At 40.2% G+C, this 19,095-nt stretch overlaps 1 protein-coding gene across 3 annotated transcripts in view; it reads right to left on the bottom strand.

Annotated features, from left to right (window-relative positions):
• NR3C2 (nuclear receptor subfamily 3 group C member 2) overlaps window positions 1–19,095 on the bottom strand; it is a 313,415-nt gene that overhangs the window by 284,211 nt on the left and 10,109 nt on the right. The gene's annotated exons all lie outside the window — the stretch shown is intronic.

Raw genomic sequence — 19,095 nt, 5'->3', positions numbered from 1 at the left:
GGAATAGCGCTTATCTTAAAATACTCATTTTATCACTCTGTAATTTACGGCAGTGTTAATAAAAGAGCTAAGTATACAAACCAAGATTGATTTTTACAGGCAAGATGTTGCCAGAGTAAACTGGGACTTTTAGACTATGACACAAAGTTGTTTTTTTTTTTTTTTTAAATACAGGTCCTATCAGGAATCTTACCTTTGGATGAGCTACAACATTTGCACGAAACAGCTTAATCCTCAAAAAAAAAAAAAAGCAGATGCTAATTAACTGTGACAACCATATATTTTCTTACCAGAAAACAAAAATTGACATTCGAGTTATCCTTGGATAATTCACCTTTAAAATGACCCGACTGTGAGCATGGGTCACAGAGAGTGGATTTCAAATTCTATAAAATAAATTCATTAAAGTGGTGGAGGGAGGAGAAAAAAAGCTCAAAATAATAAAGCCTGGAAATAAAATTGAGTCATAATTTAATTCACAATGGACTACACTAAATATTGTCCTACCAAATATGCAACTGAACAATTCTGATCCTCAAGTAAAATGACATCTAAAAGAATAGTCATGTTAAATTTTTGGAAAATGATTAGATAAAATTCCTACTTAGATGTTATTCCCATATAAGTATGCAATGCAGTCTCCGTTAAATCAAATTTAAACATAAAAAGGTATTTAAAAAAGGACATCTTTGCAATTTCAAAACAAGCAATGCGTACCAATACATACAGTAGGAATAAAAATGTGAGTTTTATCATTCATTTACTTTTGGCATTCATTTCAGTGAGATCAGGCTCCAGCCACTATATTTTTGCAAGAGGTTTTTAAAAAAAGAACTGCATTGCATAACCATGCTATAGAAGCACAAACCTGGTAAGACAAAGATTCTCTAGTATTTTTTCCAGTTGTTTTTACTTCAGTGCATGCAAAAATGCAGTGAGGTCAAGGGAAGAGGAGTTTTGATCTGTTCTCAATTCATTTTTTTGCCTGTTCAAAGTTCACTATTGGGATTCGCACACAGCTGAGAGCAGGACAGATAGAATCAGAATACAGCAGTTCCTGTTCACTTCCCGCAGCAAAGGCAATTTAGTTCCCAATATAGGGTTACCAGATTTTTGGAAAACTTATGTGGGACAGGCAGCCTCACCTGCAGGATCCCCAGCATGGCTGCCTGTCCTGCATAAGCAATGAAGGGTCCTGTGGCACCTTATAGGCTAACAAAAGTTTTGAGCATGAGCTTTCGTGGGCACAGACTCACTTCATCACAGTGAGTCTGTGCCCACGAAAGCTCATGCTCAAAACTTTTGTTAGCCTATAAGGTGCCACAGGACCCTTCGTTGCTGTTACAGATCCAGACTAACACAGCTACCCCTCCGATACTTGTCCTGCATAAGTTTTCCAAAAACGGGCAGGAGCAGGAGGCCCCACGACTTGGACCTGTAGCCCTACAGCTCAGGACCAGGATCCCCTTCAGGGGGTATGGAGGGAACCTGTAGTCCCACAAGATCCCCAGCCAGAAGCAGGGAACCGAGAAGCTAGGGACCCTGCAGCCAGAGCCAGTCCTAGGGGAGGGTAAGCAGAGAGGTCACTCCAATATCAAGGAGGCCCCTGAAATAGATCAGCCCGTGAGACTGGGGGAGGGGCAGAGCCGCAGCTGAGCAGCCTAGTGGCCGGGGCGTACCATGGGCAGCTGGGGATGCAGCAGGCCCCAGTGGGAGGGCACAGCAGTCAGGAGGATGCACCCACCATCAGTGCCCATTTGCCCAGGGCTCCCAATTAGTTAGGACCAGCCCTGCCTGCAACATTGCAGCTTGGAGCTGGTTGGGGCAAGGACCTCCAGCCATGCAATCCCAGGCCAGGGCAGAGGGACCCTACAGCCACGAAATGGCTAAAGCACAGAGCTCCAGATGGCAACCCCAGAAACAGGATGGAATTTCCCTGACAAGGTCCACATCCTCCATAAATCTGGGATGCCAGGGCGCATAAAAGACTGCCATGTTTCTTCATCCCTCATCTATAGGGAGAAGAATAGATGAACCTGTGGTATTTTCATGAGGATGAAGCACTCCTACTCCCTGGAGCAAGGGTCAGCAACTTTTTGGAGGCAGTGTGCTGAAATTTGACCTTTTGACCTCTATGTTTGGGCCAAGTGCCAGTGATACTTTTTAAAAAGTTACCAATAGTCCTACTTACAACAGCCTCATTAAATAAAGATGCAGAGCTTTGCCATTCAGGTGGTGGCTGGTAGCATTAGTTGATTTTTGTTAATCCATCGGCAGCAAGGTATGGCGCAAGCTCCTAGCTGCATGGGAGAGACGGGATAGGGCTGGAGTTCCTGCCTCATGTGCCAATGAAAAAAGATCACATTACATGCCACGGGTTACTGATCCTGCACTCCAGTACACTGAGACACCTTCTTGCACCAGGGTCAGCAACTTTCTGCTCCAGAGCCACATGTGGCTCTTTAAGCAGACATCTGTGGCTCTGGACACAGCTGCCACTGACTCCTTCACAGCTCCCTGCCCAGGCGCTGCTGAAACAGAAGAACTAAATTTAATTGGTTTAATGGCCAGCACCAGCGGTGGTGGGAGGCACCTGGTATTAAACCAAAAGAAATTTAGTTCCATTATTTTAACGATGGCAGGGCAGGGAGCCACAAAGAGCCCCTCACTCACCCCACTACTCAAGTGGGGGCATGGCTTGACTCACCCCCAACAGCAGAACACCTGTATGGTGAGAACGTGCAGACAGTTTGGAAGTTGATTTAGAATGAGTAGAGGTACAAGACAAGGAGGTCTGATATTGCTGAGTATCTTCATCACTAACCTAGAGAGCAATGATGAGATCAAGAAAGAGGTAGATGGGGTATTTTTGCATGGGACGAGAACCAACAACTTGAGATTCACGGATGATATAGTTATCATTGAAGAGAAATTAGCGAGAACAGTGCAGGCACCAAATGAGGAAGAGAAGTGGTACGGACTGATTATGAACATTGAAAAAACAAAAATAACAGTATTTGGAGATAAAGAAATAGGAAGGAAGATCAGTGTAGATGGGATTGAACTAGACAAGAGAAGTTCATTTAATCTCGGAAGCAACATAATGTATGATCTAGACTAAGAAATAAACAGTGACTAGAATAGTGAAAGCAAGAGCAAGTGTGAAAGTGATGGATAAGATCTGGAAAAGCAAAGCGATTAGCTTTAGGAATGAAGCTGAGCTTCTTGAAAATGTGCGTATTTAGTAGCATGTTGTACAGATGTGAGACATGAGCGATAATGAAAGATTCAAAGAGAAGGATATTGGCATAAAGAAGAATTGTTACAGAAAGATCCTGAGAATAGGATGGACGCAGAAGGTCACCAACGAGGAATTATATAGGCAGATACAACCAAAAGAGAACTTCCTGCATAAGATTATAAAACAAAACTTTCACCTATTGCAGCATATCTGCAGAATGATCAACAAAAGACAAAATCAAAGACCCTGGTATTCGGCATAACACACAGTTCGAATAGCAGAGGCAGACACCAGAGAGAATAGGTAGATACAGAAAGTTGGCTTAGTTTCTGTAGACTAGCTCTGCACCACTCTGCATTAGACAGGAAGAGAAATAGTGAGGGAGGCATTCGACACCAATGGGCACTGAGCCCATGGCTGTTGATGAACTGTATGTGTTGGGAACATATCTCAAGCTAATTACATTATTCCTCATGGGTATTAATTCCCCTTTAAGTCGCTTAGCTGTAAGTTGCAGTATTTAGGAACATACTCTGGACTTATAATGGGGACCTCCTGTACGGATGTTGGTATGTGATATTATGATAGTGATATAGAGGGGAAAACAGAGTTCCCTCTATACACATGTGTGAATGTAGGCATGGGGCAGCCAAGAGCAAATGGATATATTGATAAGTGTGGGTAACGACAAAGATTACGGGAAAAGCAAAGTCACCAACTAACAGCAGCAGCTAACAGGAATTTGCCTGGGAAAGCATCCAAGAGGAACTTGGGTGAGAGTGTGGCTTTTGGAGGGCTGCACTGTGAGATGGTGGGTTGAATGTCTGTCTGTGTGCCTGAGCACTTGTTTTGCACAGAGAGGCTGTCTGAACACGTTTGGCAGTTTCATAAGTTTCCAAAAGGTGTGAATTGAATGTGCTTTGTTGCAGGTAGGCCTTCCAGGGCTGATTAGATTGGAGGCAAGGCTTTGAGGTAGGCCTAGCCAGCTGCCTTACAAGGAGGCAGCCATAGAGAACACTGTAGCAGCAAAAAGGAGCAGCTAACAGAGTTTGCCTGGAAATTCACCTTGGCAGGGAGCCCCACACCAGTTGTCCCTTTCGTATAAGTTTGTTTCTCTTGTGCCCTTTAAGGCGGCACTAGAAACATCTAGGGGAACTCTGAAGAAAGGAGAAAGAGATAGTGGCATGTCTATTGAGAAGTCTGATGACGTGACCTGCACAGCACATGCCATGTTTGTCTTCCTCCCGGATGATAGAAAGAATTTGTGTCCCAAGTGCAAGCTGGTTGCCATTTTGGAAGGGAAGGCTAGAGGACTTCAGGCGCAAATATCAACCCTCAGGTCCATCAGAGAAGGTGAAGACTTTCTGGACAGAAGACACCATTTTGTACTGCAGGAACAGCAGGCTGTTCAAAACAAGGAAGAACTGGAAGCATGTTACCTCCAGGAGAAGAAAACCAATTCAGGTCTATCTAATTCCAGTGGAGTAAAGCAACCACTTTCAGCCTCTCTGCACAGATGATATGGTGGAGATAGCTGGGACAGACTTCTCACAGGAAGGGGATCAGAAGACCACCCCAGGAATTATAAGGCATGGGATGCACAATCCTAGGGATGAGGGTTCTCTGTCCACCATCCGTAACAGAAGAGAATGGGTGGTGGTGGTCAGGAACTCCTTTTTCAGAGGGACAGAGTGTCATCCATCTGCTGTCTGCACCTAGAATCCCAGATATCACGGTCTCTTCCAAGAAATCAAACCTGCAAACTATTACCCCATCCTACTTCTCCAAGTAGGAAGTAATAATACAGCCAAGAGCAACCTTGACAAGATCACTACAGATTACATAACCATAGGTAGAAAGATCAAGGAATATGGAGCATAAGTGGTGTTCTTGTCCATCCTCTCTGTAGAAGGAAGGGGTCCAGGTAGGATGCCTGGTAAATGCATGGTTGCACAGGTGGTGTAGCAGAGATGGATTCGGTTTCTTTCAACCATGGGATTCTGTTTCTTGAACAAGGATTGCTAGGAAGAGATGGGATCCACCTAACGAAGAGGTGAAAGAGCATCTTTGCGGGCAGGCTTGCAAACCTGGTGAGGAGGGCTTTAAACTAGGTTCATTGGGGTACAGTGACAATTCCGGAGGTAAGTAAGTGGGGAAGGAGTATGGAACAACAAAGTACAATTCTTGGGTGAAAAGGAGAATGTGGGCCAATCAACCACTTCTCTAAAGTGCTTGTATACAAATGCAAGAAGCCTGGGAAACAAAAACAGGAAGAATTAGAGGCCCTGGCACAGTCAAAGTAGTATGAGGCGGTTGGAATAAAGGAGACTGGGTGGGATGATTCACATAACTGGAGCATGGTCATGGAAAGGTATGAACTATTTAGGAAGGACAGACAGAGGAGGGAAGGAGGAGAAGTTGCACTCTATGTGAGGGAGCAGTATGGATTGCTCAGATCTCCAGTATAAAGGAGGGAGAAAAGCCAGCTGATTGTCTTTGGGTCGAGCTTATGGGCAGAAGCAGAGATGATGTAGTTGGTGGCTGATATAGACCACCAAATCAGGGAGAAGAGGATTTCTTTAGAGAGCTAAGAGAAGCTTCCAAATCACAGGCCCTGGTTCTCATGGGAGACTTTAAATCATCCAGACATGTATTGGGAGACCAATACGGAAGCACACAGACAATCCAGGAAGTTTTTGGAGGGTACTGGGGATAACTTGATAAAAAATGCTGATGGAACCGACCAGGGCCATGCACAACTTGACCTGCTGCTCACAAACAGAGAAGAACGAGTAGGGGAAATAGAAGTGGGTGGCAACCTGGGCTGCAGAAAACATGAGATGGTAGATTTCAGGATCCTGACAAAAGGAAGAGAGGTGAGCAGTAACATACAGACCCTTGATTTCAAAAGAGCAGACTTCAACTACCTCAGAGAACTGATGGGCAGGATCCTTGGGAAACAAAGATGAAGGGGGAAAGAGTTCAGGAGAACTGGCAGTATTTTAAAGATGTCTAACTGAAGGCAGAGGAATAAGCCATCCCAGTTCGTAGTAAGAAATGCAAATATGGTAGGCAACCAGTTGGCTTAACAGGGAAATCCTTGGTCAGCTTAAACTCAAAAAGGATGTATATAAGAAGTCGGAATGTGGACAGTTGACTAAGGAGAAAAGTGTAAATATATGGCTGGAGAATACCATGCAGTAAATCAGGAAAGTGAAAGCACAGTTGTAACTGGAGCTGGCAAGGCATGTGAAGGGTAACAAGAAGGGTTTCTACAGGCATATTAACAATAAGAAGGTTAGCAGGGTAAGTGCCATTACTGGATGAGAGGGGTAACCTAACGACAGATGATGTAAGAAAAGCTGAAGTATTCAATGTTTTTATTTGCCTCAGTCTTCACAGACAGCTTTCGCACTATGGTGATAAACAATGTTAGTATGGAAAGGTGGAGAGCAGCCCTCAATGGGGAAGGAACAAGTTAAGAGCTACTTAGATAAACTATATGTACACAAATCCATGGATCTGGAATTAATCTGCCCAAGAGTACTGAGGGGATTGGCAGATGTCACTGCTGAGCTTTTGGCCATTACCTTCTAAGACTGCTGAAGATCGGGAGAGATCCCAGACAACTGGAAAAAGACAGTGTCCATCTGTAGAAAAAGAAAAAAAGACAGACAATCCAGGGAACTATAGACCAGTCAGCCTTACCTCAGTTGCTGGGAAAAAATAATAGAGGGGATCCTCAAGGAATCCATTTTGAAGCACTTGAAAGAGGAGAAGTGATCAAAAGTAGTCAACTTGGATTCACCAAGGGCAAGTCTTACCTGACCAATCTGATTAACTTCTATGATGAGATAGTAGGCTCCGTGGACATGGGCAAGTCTGTGGATATGATACACTTTGACTTCAGCAAATCTTTTTACAGAGTCTCCCACAACATTCTTGTCCATAAGTTAAGGAAGTATGGATTGACTACAAGATGGATAGAAAGTTGGCTTGAAGGTCAGGACCAACAGGTAGTAGTCAATGGCTCAATATCTGGATGGTGGTCAGTTTCAAGTGGAGTGCCCCAAAGCTTGGTTCTCGAGCTGGTGTTGTACATCTTTATTAGTGACCTGGATGAGGGACTGGACTGCACCTGCAGCAAGTTTGTAGATGACACTAAGGTAGGGGGAGAGATAGGATCCAGAGGTACCTGGATAAATTGGAGGACTGGGCCAAAAGAAATCCAATGCAGTTTAACAAGTGTAGAGGCCTGCACTTGGGACAGAGGAATCCCAAGCATTGTTATAGGCTGGGGACTGACTGGCTAAGCAGCAACACAGTGGAAAGGGACCTAGGGATTATGGCGGATGAAAAGGCTGGATATGAGTCAACAGTGCGCCATTATAGCCAAGAAGGCTAATGTTATATTGAGGTGCATTAGGAGGAGCATTTTGATGAGGCCTAGAGATGTTGTTGTTCCCTTTTATTTGGCACTGGTGAGGCCACATCTGGAGTATTGTGCCCTGTCCCCCCGCTGCCCCTGGGATAGAAAGGATATGGATGTGCTGGAGCAGATCAGCAAAGGACAATGAAAATGATTACGGGACTGGAGCACATGACCTATGAGGAGATGCTGAGGGATCCGGACTTATTCAGTTTGCAGAAGAGAAAACTGAGGGGTGATTTAATAGCAGCCTTCAACTTCCTGTAGGGGAGCTCTAAAGATGGAGAGAAACTGTTCTTAGTGGTGACAGATGGCAGAACAAGGAGCAATAGTCTGAAGTTACAGAAGGGGAGTAGGTTGGATATTAGGAAAAACTACAGGAGGGTGGTGAAGCAATGCAATGTGTTACCTAGAGAAGTGGTGGAATCTCTAATCCCCAAGGTTTTTAAGTCCCGGCTTGACAAGATTCTGGCTCGGATGACTTAGTTGGAGTTGATACTGCTTGAAGCAGAGAACTGAACTCTATGTCTTGAGGTCCATTCCAGCCCTATGATTCTATGAACTCATGCCATGCATGATATTCGATGTGTAATTTTAAGTTTCTTGTGATGTCATCGGGAAGGATAGGGAAAAGTGCTGAAGAAAAGGAGCAGCAGAAGGGAGACAATATATGACAGGAAACAGGAATGGCAGAAAAGGACAATGTGAATGATAGGAAACAAATATGAAGAGAAAAATCAAGCTTGGGAAGAACTGAATGCTCGATACAGCCAAGAACAGGAAGGGTGAAGCCAAAAGGGAAAAAAGAGAATTACCAGGAAGGACTATGGAAAAGAACCGATGGGGCACACAATCAAGTAAGTGAAGCGGAGGAAGTACCCATCTGATGTTGCATTTTGAATGTGACATAACCACATCAGATGGAGGAGCAATGTCTACCCCAAGTTCTCAAAAATCAGGAAGTAGATTTTAAAAAGATGAAGTTTATTCAAAAAAAGGACTTGTAACTAGAGGGTATGAACCTCAATTTTTATTTGCAAAGGTAACGCCAGAAAAAAGGAAAATAAGTTGTATGGTAAGTTCTGAAAATGCCTATTTCAATTTTTTGACTGGTGGTTTACTTGAAAAGTTGTACTTCAATAGGTAAACAAACAAGTCTTGTTTAGAAGTCAGGATGTTTAAACAAAAAAAAAAAAAAAGAGAAAAGATAGTAACCAAAACATTGAAAAGTTAAGCCATAAATCTGCATTTATCTTTAGGGCTTTGATCTATTGTCAACCTTCACCAAGCACATGCTACAGGGGTTGCAGATGTTACTCTAGAAGAGTAAAGATTTCTCCATTGAATTTGTGCCTATCAATTCTGATAAGTTTTTGTTCAGAAATCACAATCCAAGGAAAATTAATCTTTTCCTACTAGCTAATTTGATATTTTAAACATACCTTAAAATACTAGTATTTTACCTGAAGCAAAAGATATAGCACGATACAGACTGTAGATTTAGAGACATGACATATTTAACTATTAAAAACTTATTCAATTACATTAGAATGTGTTAATTCCTAGTTTTACATAAGAGAAATAATACTCAGTTACAAGTAACAAAAAAAAACCCACACAACAGTACCTTGCAAAAATACCTAACCAAAGAAACAGTGGAGGGTTCTCGCAATTCAAATTGAGACAAATTTTAGTTCATAAAAAAGTTCTTATGCGATTCTCAGAACATTTCCTAAACTAAAATTCTGTTTTTGCAATATTATTTCCTTGTTATGCTCCACAATGCATTTTTTCAATTACTCAAAACATACTGGATTGTTTTGTTAAAGGAAACAAATTTTTTTACTTGTAAAATTTTTAAGTAAACTCTCATTTGCAAAAAAATTACTTGCCAGATCTACTACAGGTTGAACCTCTCTAGTACAACCTTCTCTCTTCTGGCAACATCAGTAATCCAGCATGATCTGAGTTAGCTGCATGACCAGTTACCAGGGGTGTGGCCAAGTTTCCCATGATTCCATAAAGTTTCTTTATAACCCACAGTCCTGGCTCTCAGTGCTCTGTGCTCTTATTTAGCTGTAATTTACCTGGAAATGTCTTTTAAGACCCCTGTAAGCAGTGGAAGTGTTGGTAATGCTTTTAGACAATACTGACCTCCCATGGTCCAGCAAATTCTCTCATTCAGCACTGGTCATGTCCCGAGGATACCTGACTACAGAGGTTCAACCTGTATTAGAAAGTCTAACTTTATCTGACAAAGTTAATTCCTGTATTTTACAGAACTCTTGTACATAATAGGAGCTTCCTAGGATTTATGGAGCAAGTTGTATGCGTTCCACCTCAGTTAAGGTACACCAACAGCAGAAGAACCAACACAATAACCAGATACATGTGAAGCATATCAAATTAACATTTTTTTTTATATAAGTATCTCCTTTGACTAGTCCTTTTTAGCTTTCAAATGTCTTACTTTCATCACCCTTACCTACCCACATCATAACAAACATTAAACCAGAGGACAGAGTTAAGTCTGTACGTACAGCTTTAACTTTGCATTTGCTAACTTCAGTGCTTGACTTATCAACCCTGATATTGTTAAACTATTTTCCACAAATGAATTTAAATTTCAGACAGCTTAACATCCATTATAGCTTTTGCCATTATGATAAGAGATGATAGCTTACAAGAAAAGATACCTTTCAGAGGTATGCCTTGCAGAAACAATAGGGATACTAAACCCAATGATAATCTATGTAAAGAATTTGAGTCGGTATGTAAATACAAGTGCTTAAAGCACACACGCAAGTTCCATTAAAGTTAAATGCTTTGCTCCATCAGGATGGTTTACTAACTCTAAGCCTCCCACACTACTCCCACTGTAGACCATTTAAGTACTATGTGAGTAAAGACTTTGAAATATTGTTCTCACCATCGCTGTAAACATAGCTATATGCAAGCCATGTTTAAAACAGTCAAATGTCCAACAAGTAATTCACATTTAAAATGCATATTTAAAGCTGTAAGCATTTTTATACAGGCCATTTTAGAAATCACAACCTTCCAGTCTTTAACAAAACTACAAATTAATGTGGATTTTCAGTAGAATCTTACTAACCTCTATTTCTTTACAGTTTGTAATCTACCCACCTATCAAAGATTTAACTGCAGACTTTCCTAATGAGGTTTATTACTGAAAGCATATTATGAATTAGTATACTATTTAATTATTTGTATAGTAAATTAACCAAGTCAATTTTGGTGCAGCTTCCTAGTTTTCAGGGCACTGTCATTACTCGCTAACTTACAAAATTCAGCAATTATGGCAAATTGTCACATTTCTATTGTGTCTCAATATTCCATGGTCTTTCTGACCTCCAGATTTTAATAAAAATATTACAAATCTTATAAAGCCAATTTTGTGGGTACACAGATTTCAAACACACCGCTGTCTATGGCACAAACAACCCTGTCGTGTATTCTGTCTGTCTGTCTGTGGACCTTTCACTGAAAATTCTTCTGCATACAGCATCCTGTTGAGACTGTGTCATTGAAAATTAAGCCTCAAAAGGCAAGAGTTTTCCAGAGGATCCTGTGAATTTTGTGTTGTGTGTTTGCAAAGGCTGTATTTGTGAATACAAAGGATCCTCCAAACAACTCTAGTAACACAAAGAAAAAGTGGTTCACTGGGCTTATAAAAATGTACCTACGTACATCTAAGGGACCTGTTGAACATTTGAGATCAGATGTACATGTAAGTCCTGTAATTTTCACTTATGCTCTTATTGAGGGAAATAAAAAAAATATAGCTGTTACTGCTTTAGCAAGACTACACCAAAAGTTAAGACAATTTTTTTTTTTTTTTATATACACAATACAAAGAAAATGAATCATTTAAAGATACAAAAAAGCAAAACTAAAATGACTTCTACATTTAGAAAGAATTGTTAGTGACAAACTTTACACGGTAATACTCATGAGAAGCTGAGGTGGGGGGAAACAAATTCTGCCAAGCTTGGAGATAGTTCAGCAGCCTCATACTTATTCTATAAAGTCCTCCAGTAAACAGAAGAAGTCAAGTCTGATTATAAATTGAAAAAAAAAAACAAAAAACCACCACTAAAATCCTGTCTGACAGAGAGACAATGGCCTAACAATAAATTTAGTAAGTGGCTATTCTAGGCAATATTTAAAACAAAAGTTTTACAAAACATTTGCTACTGTGTCATTAGATTTTAACCAGAACTATCCATTTAAAATTAGTGATGATTCTGCTCAAACTACAGTAGACTAGTATCAATTTTCTTGTTACCACTCCATATGCTAGAGATGCAAAGCAGATATGTTGAGTCCCTGTTTCTGCAGAGGCAGACCCCTCTGATTGCAGAGTAGCTTTTTCAGGACTGGGGCCATATTACATATTCTAGTCTGTCTACTCTGATACTGTTTTAAGCCTAAAACTGTTGCTATTATCAAAAAAAAAAAAAAAAAAAAACTACAGATCAATGAATCAAGAGACTATGCAAGTCTAATCTTAATACATCTTTTAAAAATAATTAGCCACTAACATTTCTAAAGATCACACACAAACTAGCAACAATTTGACTGAAAAGTCAGTTAAAGTTAAGCCCCTGTTTAAACATTTGATCAAGTTCCTTAACTTCAGTGAAATTTAACTCCAGCCTTGGATGGAGATGCCTTCCTGACTGAATGCCACATCCCCAAAAATTTAAAAACAACAAAAACAAGACAGGTTTGCGTCCTCAAACCAGTGGTGCAAGATTCCCCACAATAGCCGGGGAGGGGGGGTGTTTTAAAAATGGAACCTGTCAAATTGAAGGACATTTAGGCTAATGCCTAAAAATAAAGGGCCATCGGAAAAAATAAAGGTTAAAATGTGAGTACTTTCTTTTGTCACCTATCTGAACATCTTTTAATTCCCAAACCTGTAGTCAATGCCCCAGTGTTTCCTGTCAACCATCTATGCATGAATCTTGTACTCTGGCATAGGAAGAGGATGCGAGACCACATTCCACTTGGGAAGAAAATTGGCAGAGGAATGGAAACTGGGCATGTTGGGATAAGAGGGAAGAAACTGGGGGTGGGGGAGAATATACATTTAGAGTCCCTCTCTGGTCCAATCTTCTCTAATGTAAAACTCCTCCCTCCCCCCAGTTCTACTTGGGGGCCTTCCTGGAAGCAACCTTTAATCTCTGGTAGTATAGCTATCATGGAGTCACTCTGCCAGAGATCACGGTGTTAGGGAATAAGCCACTAGTCTTTTTTCACTGGGCTGAAACAGGCAAATCCCAGATCTCCATTGTGGGGGTGGGGGGGGTGCGTGCATAGAATCATAGAACACTAGGACCGGAAGGGGCCTCGAGAGGCCATCGAGTCCAGTCCCCTGCCCCGACAGCAGGACCGACCACTATCTACACCACCCCTGATAGACATCTATCTAATCTGTTCTTAAATATCTCCAGCGAGGGAGATTCCACAACCTCCCTTGGCAACTTATTCCAGTACTTGACCACCCTGACAGTTAAGAACTTTTTCCTAATGTCCAACCTAAACTTCCCTTGCTGCAGCTTAAGTCCATTGCCTCTTGTTCTCTCCTCACGATGTTTGGGAGCAGGGGATTGTCAAAGGATTGTAATGTGCAAGGAGATGAATGGGCCCAGGACTACCAAAAAAAAAAAAAAAAAAAAAACCACAACCCACACCACACACTTACTACTGCTGGCTAGTAAATTTATATAAATATTGGCTGGTTGGTTGTACCAAGACCACTAAGAAAAAAAATAAAATGAGAGCATATGCACCTACATGTGGGATATTCTTGTAAACTGCTGCGGAAAGGCACACTTGATGCCTCCACACCAATCTGAAGCAAAAAAGACGTGATCCTTTTAACATTCCTTAGCCAGCCATTTTGAAAATTACATACCTGCCACAATCATGAGCCTTAGAACAGTATTTTGACTCAGATGAGTAATGACTTAAATCTTATTTTGATTCTCAGTGTACATTTCTCTCAATGAAGTCATACAACCAAACATACGCCTGACTGGATTTACACCCACTTTGCTATTTACTTTTACATTGTGTGTATCACATGTAAAAATATATTTTTCCATAATTAACAAACATTTCTACATACCTAATTTAAAAAAAAGAAAAGAAAAGACAGTGTGCACACATCTTAGCACAAGAAAAAAATTCCACAGACAGTTTATTTTTACATGAGAAAAACATTTCTTTCTTCAGCATATTAAATATGGTACTAGTTTTACAAATAAATTCTTATTCACTACATATCAAAAGACCAACAGTTATGAAAGTGACAAAATAAATTAGAAGGCAAATATTAACTGTCGATAGTTTGTACTGGGCTTAAATCAGTATGATAGCAACAAATTGTTGTGTCTGGACAATGTTTATTAGATGAGATTCACAAGAATAACTGACTCTTGAAAGCCCTGGTTCAACAGCTGCCATTTTAAGAATGTTAATTCTCATTAACAGTCTCAGTATCAGTTCTGAAAACCTAAATTTAACTCTGATCTCTGCCCAGACAGCCTATGCCTTTCTCCATGTAAAGTAGCTGTAAGTTAGATGGCAACTTAATGGTTCATTATGCAGATTCTGAAGATGAATAGTGTCCCCCCCCGCAACCATTCCATTAATGAGACTGAGAAAGGAGTTAAGAACGTGTTGAGACTTAGTGTTGAAATAACAGTTCTTAAAATATGTAAGACTTCATAAAAGATCTTTTACACTTTTCTTTTCAATACTTCTGAACACATCTTTCTACACTAAAGATTAATTTTTCTGTTGCAAATAGATCCCTACCTCCACAAAATGCCTTTTCAAAACCACACACGACCAGTCATTAGAAAATAAACTTAAATCCTTCAAAACACAAGACTATGTAACAAGTTTAAAAAAAAAACAAAAAAAAAAAACACACCCCCACAAGCCATTTCAGAATTAAAAAGGTAACCAAGAAAATTTACTCCACTTTCAAAATAAGCTATGAAATTTACTAGCCCGTAACATAAAAGTATCCTTTGCAATTTCTTTCAAACTTCGTACAAAGAATAAAGTCTTCTCCAGCTCAAGAAAAGTTTTTTTTCAGGTTATGTCACTTCCCTTAAGTTATAGGAAGGAGGTTCGTAAGTAAGGCTTATGATAGAAGCCTGACTGCATGTATAATTACAGATCCATTCCAAGAAATATAATGGTAGTACAGTAAGCCCGCAACTTACACAGGTCCCAGTTACACAGATCCATAGACACATGGATATGTGAGCACAATCCTTCGTTCAACTACCTCTCAATAGATGGTGTAACTTATCAGAGCGCTCTATCATTTGTTCAACTACAGCTCAATAGATGGTGTTACTAGTACATTGACACACAGCTGACAGCATCGCTTTCGCCATTTTTATTTGTTCTCCCGTGGGTACAAGTTGTGTCTCATTACTGTGCTGCTCTTCATAAACTATAAAGCCTCATCATGTCTGAGAAACATAAGAGTGGTAAAAATGTTCAGAATTTTGGTAAGAAAGGTGCACTATAACTATGGAAACTAAAGTAGAAATTATTCAACAATATGAAAAAGGTGAAAAGTTTGCATACATTGCACGTGCTTATGAAATGAATGAATCAACTATTAGAACAGTTATAAGAGATAAAGATCCAATTATGCAGCATGTAAAAAGTTCTGTGCCAATGCAGTCCACATTTATTTCCAAGAGGCATACTAAATAGAAGAAATGGAAAAATTATTTTTGGAAAAATTATTGGAGTGTTTGGATTGAAGACCAACGTCAACGACAAAAGCCAATAAGGCTTATGCTCATACAAGAGAAAGCCCTGAGTCTTCTTAAAGGCCAAAAACGTAAACATGGGGAGAGTGTTGCTGTTGCTACATTCAGTGCAAGTCACGGATGGTTTAATAAGTTTAAGGCTCGTGCTAAACTGCATAAGATCAAAGTGACTGGTGAGGATGCCATCGCAGATGCAGTAGCAGCCACAAAGTTCCCTAAGGCTCTGGCAGAAATCACTGAAAATGAGGATTACTTACCACAAGAGATTTTTAATGTCTACAAAACTGGATTATACTGGAAAAAAGTGTCAGATCATTTTTACATAGCAAAAGAAGAAAAAAGGTATGCCAGGATTCAAGGTATCAGAGGATAGGCTGATGCTCCAACTTAGTGAAAATGTTGCTGGGGACTACAAAACAAAACCCCTGTTAGTTTACCATAGTGAAAACCCTAGGGCCCTCAAAAACATTGTATGGAAATCTAATCCAAAGGCATGGATGATTCAAGCAATTTTCCAAGACTGGTTTTTTCTACCATTTTGTCCACGACGTCGAAAAATATTGCAAGGAAAATAACTTACTATTTGAGACCATGTTGTTGATTGATAATGCCACAGGTCACTCAGCAGCTGTGTGTGATCATCATGAAAACATCAAGGTGATGTACTCGCCTCCAAACACAACTTTTCTCATACAACCTATGGCTCAAGGAGTCACATGGACTTTTAAAAATGTATTACCTATAAAGTACATTCAGAGAGGCAGCGAAGCCTACTTAAGGGGAGAATGGAATATCACTGGAGGCAGTTCTGGAAAGAATAGGATATTTACAAAGCTGTTAAGAACAATCGATGCTACCTCGTGTGAAATTACAACATCTAACATGAATGCTGTTTGGAAAAAGCTTGCGTGCCCCTCCCCCACCAGTGTATTCAGGACTTTAGACAATTTGAAGAGCAAGATGTAATTAGTGACCTAATGGAAATGGGCAGAAAATTAGAATTAAATTTTGAGGAAAATGATTTCCATTAATTGTTACAGTGTCATGCAAAAGAACTGAGCAACAAAGATTTAATGGAGCTCAAAGACCATAGAAAAGAAGATGAAGTTTCAGAGGAAGTACAGGAGGCTGAGCCACCAAAACGACTTGTGACTAAGCAGATGGCAGAATGCTTTGATATGATCGAGAAAGAACTCGCTGATTTAGAGGCTCAGGACTCAAACACCAAAAGGTTCACGAAGGTATCTAGAGCAGTGCATGATGCTATTGCATGCTATAAAATGATTTCTGAAAAGAAAAAAGCTGCAGTACAATCACTGGACAAGTACATGTACTTTTAAAAAAAAAAAAAAAAAAAAAAGAAAAGATCCATTGCCATCAACATCTGCAAAATCTGAGCCACAAATTATTGAAGAGTAAATATTAGTTCTCTTAACATTTTTATATATGTACTGTACTGAATAAATTTTCATTTTCTTAATATTGTGTTTTTATAAAGCCTGCTTTTTTAGCTTTAACTATCCATTAAAATGAATGTAGATGTCAAAAATATATTGTATTTAAGCAGTGTTAAACTTACACGGCAACTTTCAGAACAAACTAACAGTGTAAGTTGGCGACTTACTGTATTGTTTTACCACCATAATAGAGTTATGCTACAAACATGATAATATAGGCCCCATTCTGAAATATAAAATGGATTGGTGGACTGCTGTGCCCAAACAAAGCCCCACATTTTCAGTGGGGGCTCTTTACAGCACTACACCTACAGATTACAGGTTTCAGGATCAGGATTGTACATAGCAAAGATAATACTGACACCCTTACCAAACACGCATCAAGTAGAGTACAGGTTCTGGTCTGAGGGCACTGATTATTTACCTATGGGCCTAAATAGCTTTGTAGTGGGCAACCCCAAGGCCTATCGTGAATCTAAGCTATTCTGTTTACTGTTGTCCATGTGCGGGGTTTCCAGATTCTTCTGGTTTCTATCCATGCCGGTTTTTTTCCTTCCCTACTAGTATTACTGAAGCAACATGCACATGAAGTGAGGTCCATGCTGATTGCACTCTACATTCACTGTGAGAGCCATGCATGCCCTCCTCATCCAAGTGAGCCACTGCTACAGTTCAGGCATCACGCCCCACAAATTCTAGGTATATAAGCGCAGTTAGTAAAACTACTCTGTGCTAGGAAACCATTCTGGTTACTTCAATCATGTGTCCCAATCATTAGCCTAGGTTGCCCACCACCGGTCAGCCAATGAAAGATACACAGAAATAATTGTAACATACAAGCATGCAATCTTTGTTCAAGAGAAATATGATGCAAATACATGGATGTCACAAGGACTATTTGCACAAGTAATGATCTGAATGTGAATTTTCCCCTTTATTTCACTAATCTTCTGGTAACCCATTTTTCTATGATACAGAAAAATATAGTTGAGACTTTAATGTGCCCAACTGCAGAATACTTAAGCTTTCTATTGAAGGAATAATATATACTTCTCAAGTTGAGACATACCAAAAAAATGCATATTATGACAGCAGAATGTGCACTTTATGAAATAAGCAAAGAAAAAGTACAATATGGCTTGTAAATAACAAGGTGGATGGAGAATGACTGGGTATGAGGTGCTTTTTAAAAACAAACACACAACACATTTATTAGGCTGGAGAAAAGCATCTTTAAGTCTGTTTTGCCTCATAGGCTTCATGTAAATAGATTTTCATGCTTCTTTCAGCCACAAGTCCTATTTAAATAGGGTTTGTTTGTTTTTTTTACTAGAACATTCTCAGCTTTAACTTGTATAATACAGAAAAGTAAATTGTGATTTTCCCCTCCCCCATGAAAAAGAAGAAAATGTTGCAGTCACACAAAGGAAGTGAATCAGCTGATCAGAGCAAGAGACCTGAGGTCATAAAACCCAAGTTCTGTCCTCAACTCTTCCTCTGGCTACTCTGCACAAGTCTTTAGCAAGTTCTCCTGGCTGTATCTACACTGTCAAAAAAACTGGGCATGTGAGTCACCATGAGAATCCACCAGTGTATCTTTCCGAGCAGTAGCAACAATGAAAACCGTAAGTGCAGAGCTCAGGTGTACTGTGAACAAGCTATAAAATACTAGAGTTATGTCTACACAAAGCTCTGCCCAGCACTGCTGCCGGCAGAGCTATGCAAAGTGAGTTAAACTCCCTTCTGTCACCAAACCCTTACGTCTTGAGGTTTAGCTGGCAATAGCATGTCCACATGGCCTCTGCAGTGCCGGCACCAAACTCTCGCATGGCTATGGTTACGAACTTTGGGAGTATGAAAATGGGCAGCCATTTGTAATCCCAAGAAGCTCACTTCGCATACTTCTGCCAGCAGTGGCACTGGGCAGAGTGCTGTCTAGACCCAGACAATGAAAATGCCCAGCACATGTTTACAGCACACTTTCCTCCACCACCATAGCTGCACCCAATGCCTCATTACAGGTTTTACTGTTATCTCATTAAAGACCACCCTCAAATCTTAATGCTCAGTGTCCCCACTTATAAAATAGGCATAATACCCTATTCACTGAGATCCCAGATTGAAGATGATCATTCTATT

This window comes from Carettochelys insculpta, chromosome 4 (genome assembly GCF_033958435.1).
Source record: "Carettochelys insculpta isolate YL-2023 chromosome 4, ASM3395843v1, whole genome shotgun sequence".
Taxonomy (NCBI): domain Eukaryota; kingdom Metazoa; phylum Chordata; order Testudines; family Carettochelyidae; genus Carettochelys; species Carettochelys insculpta.
The sequence above is the reverse complement of the archived record's forward strand: the minus strand, read 5'-3'. Positions and strand labels throughout refer to the sequence as shown.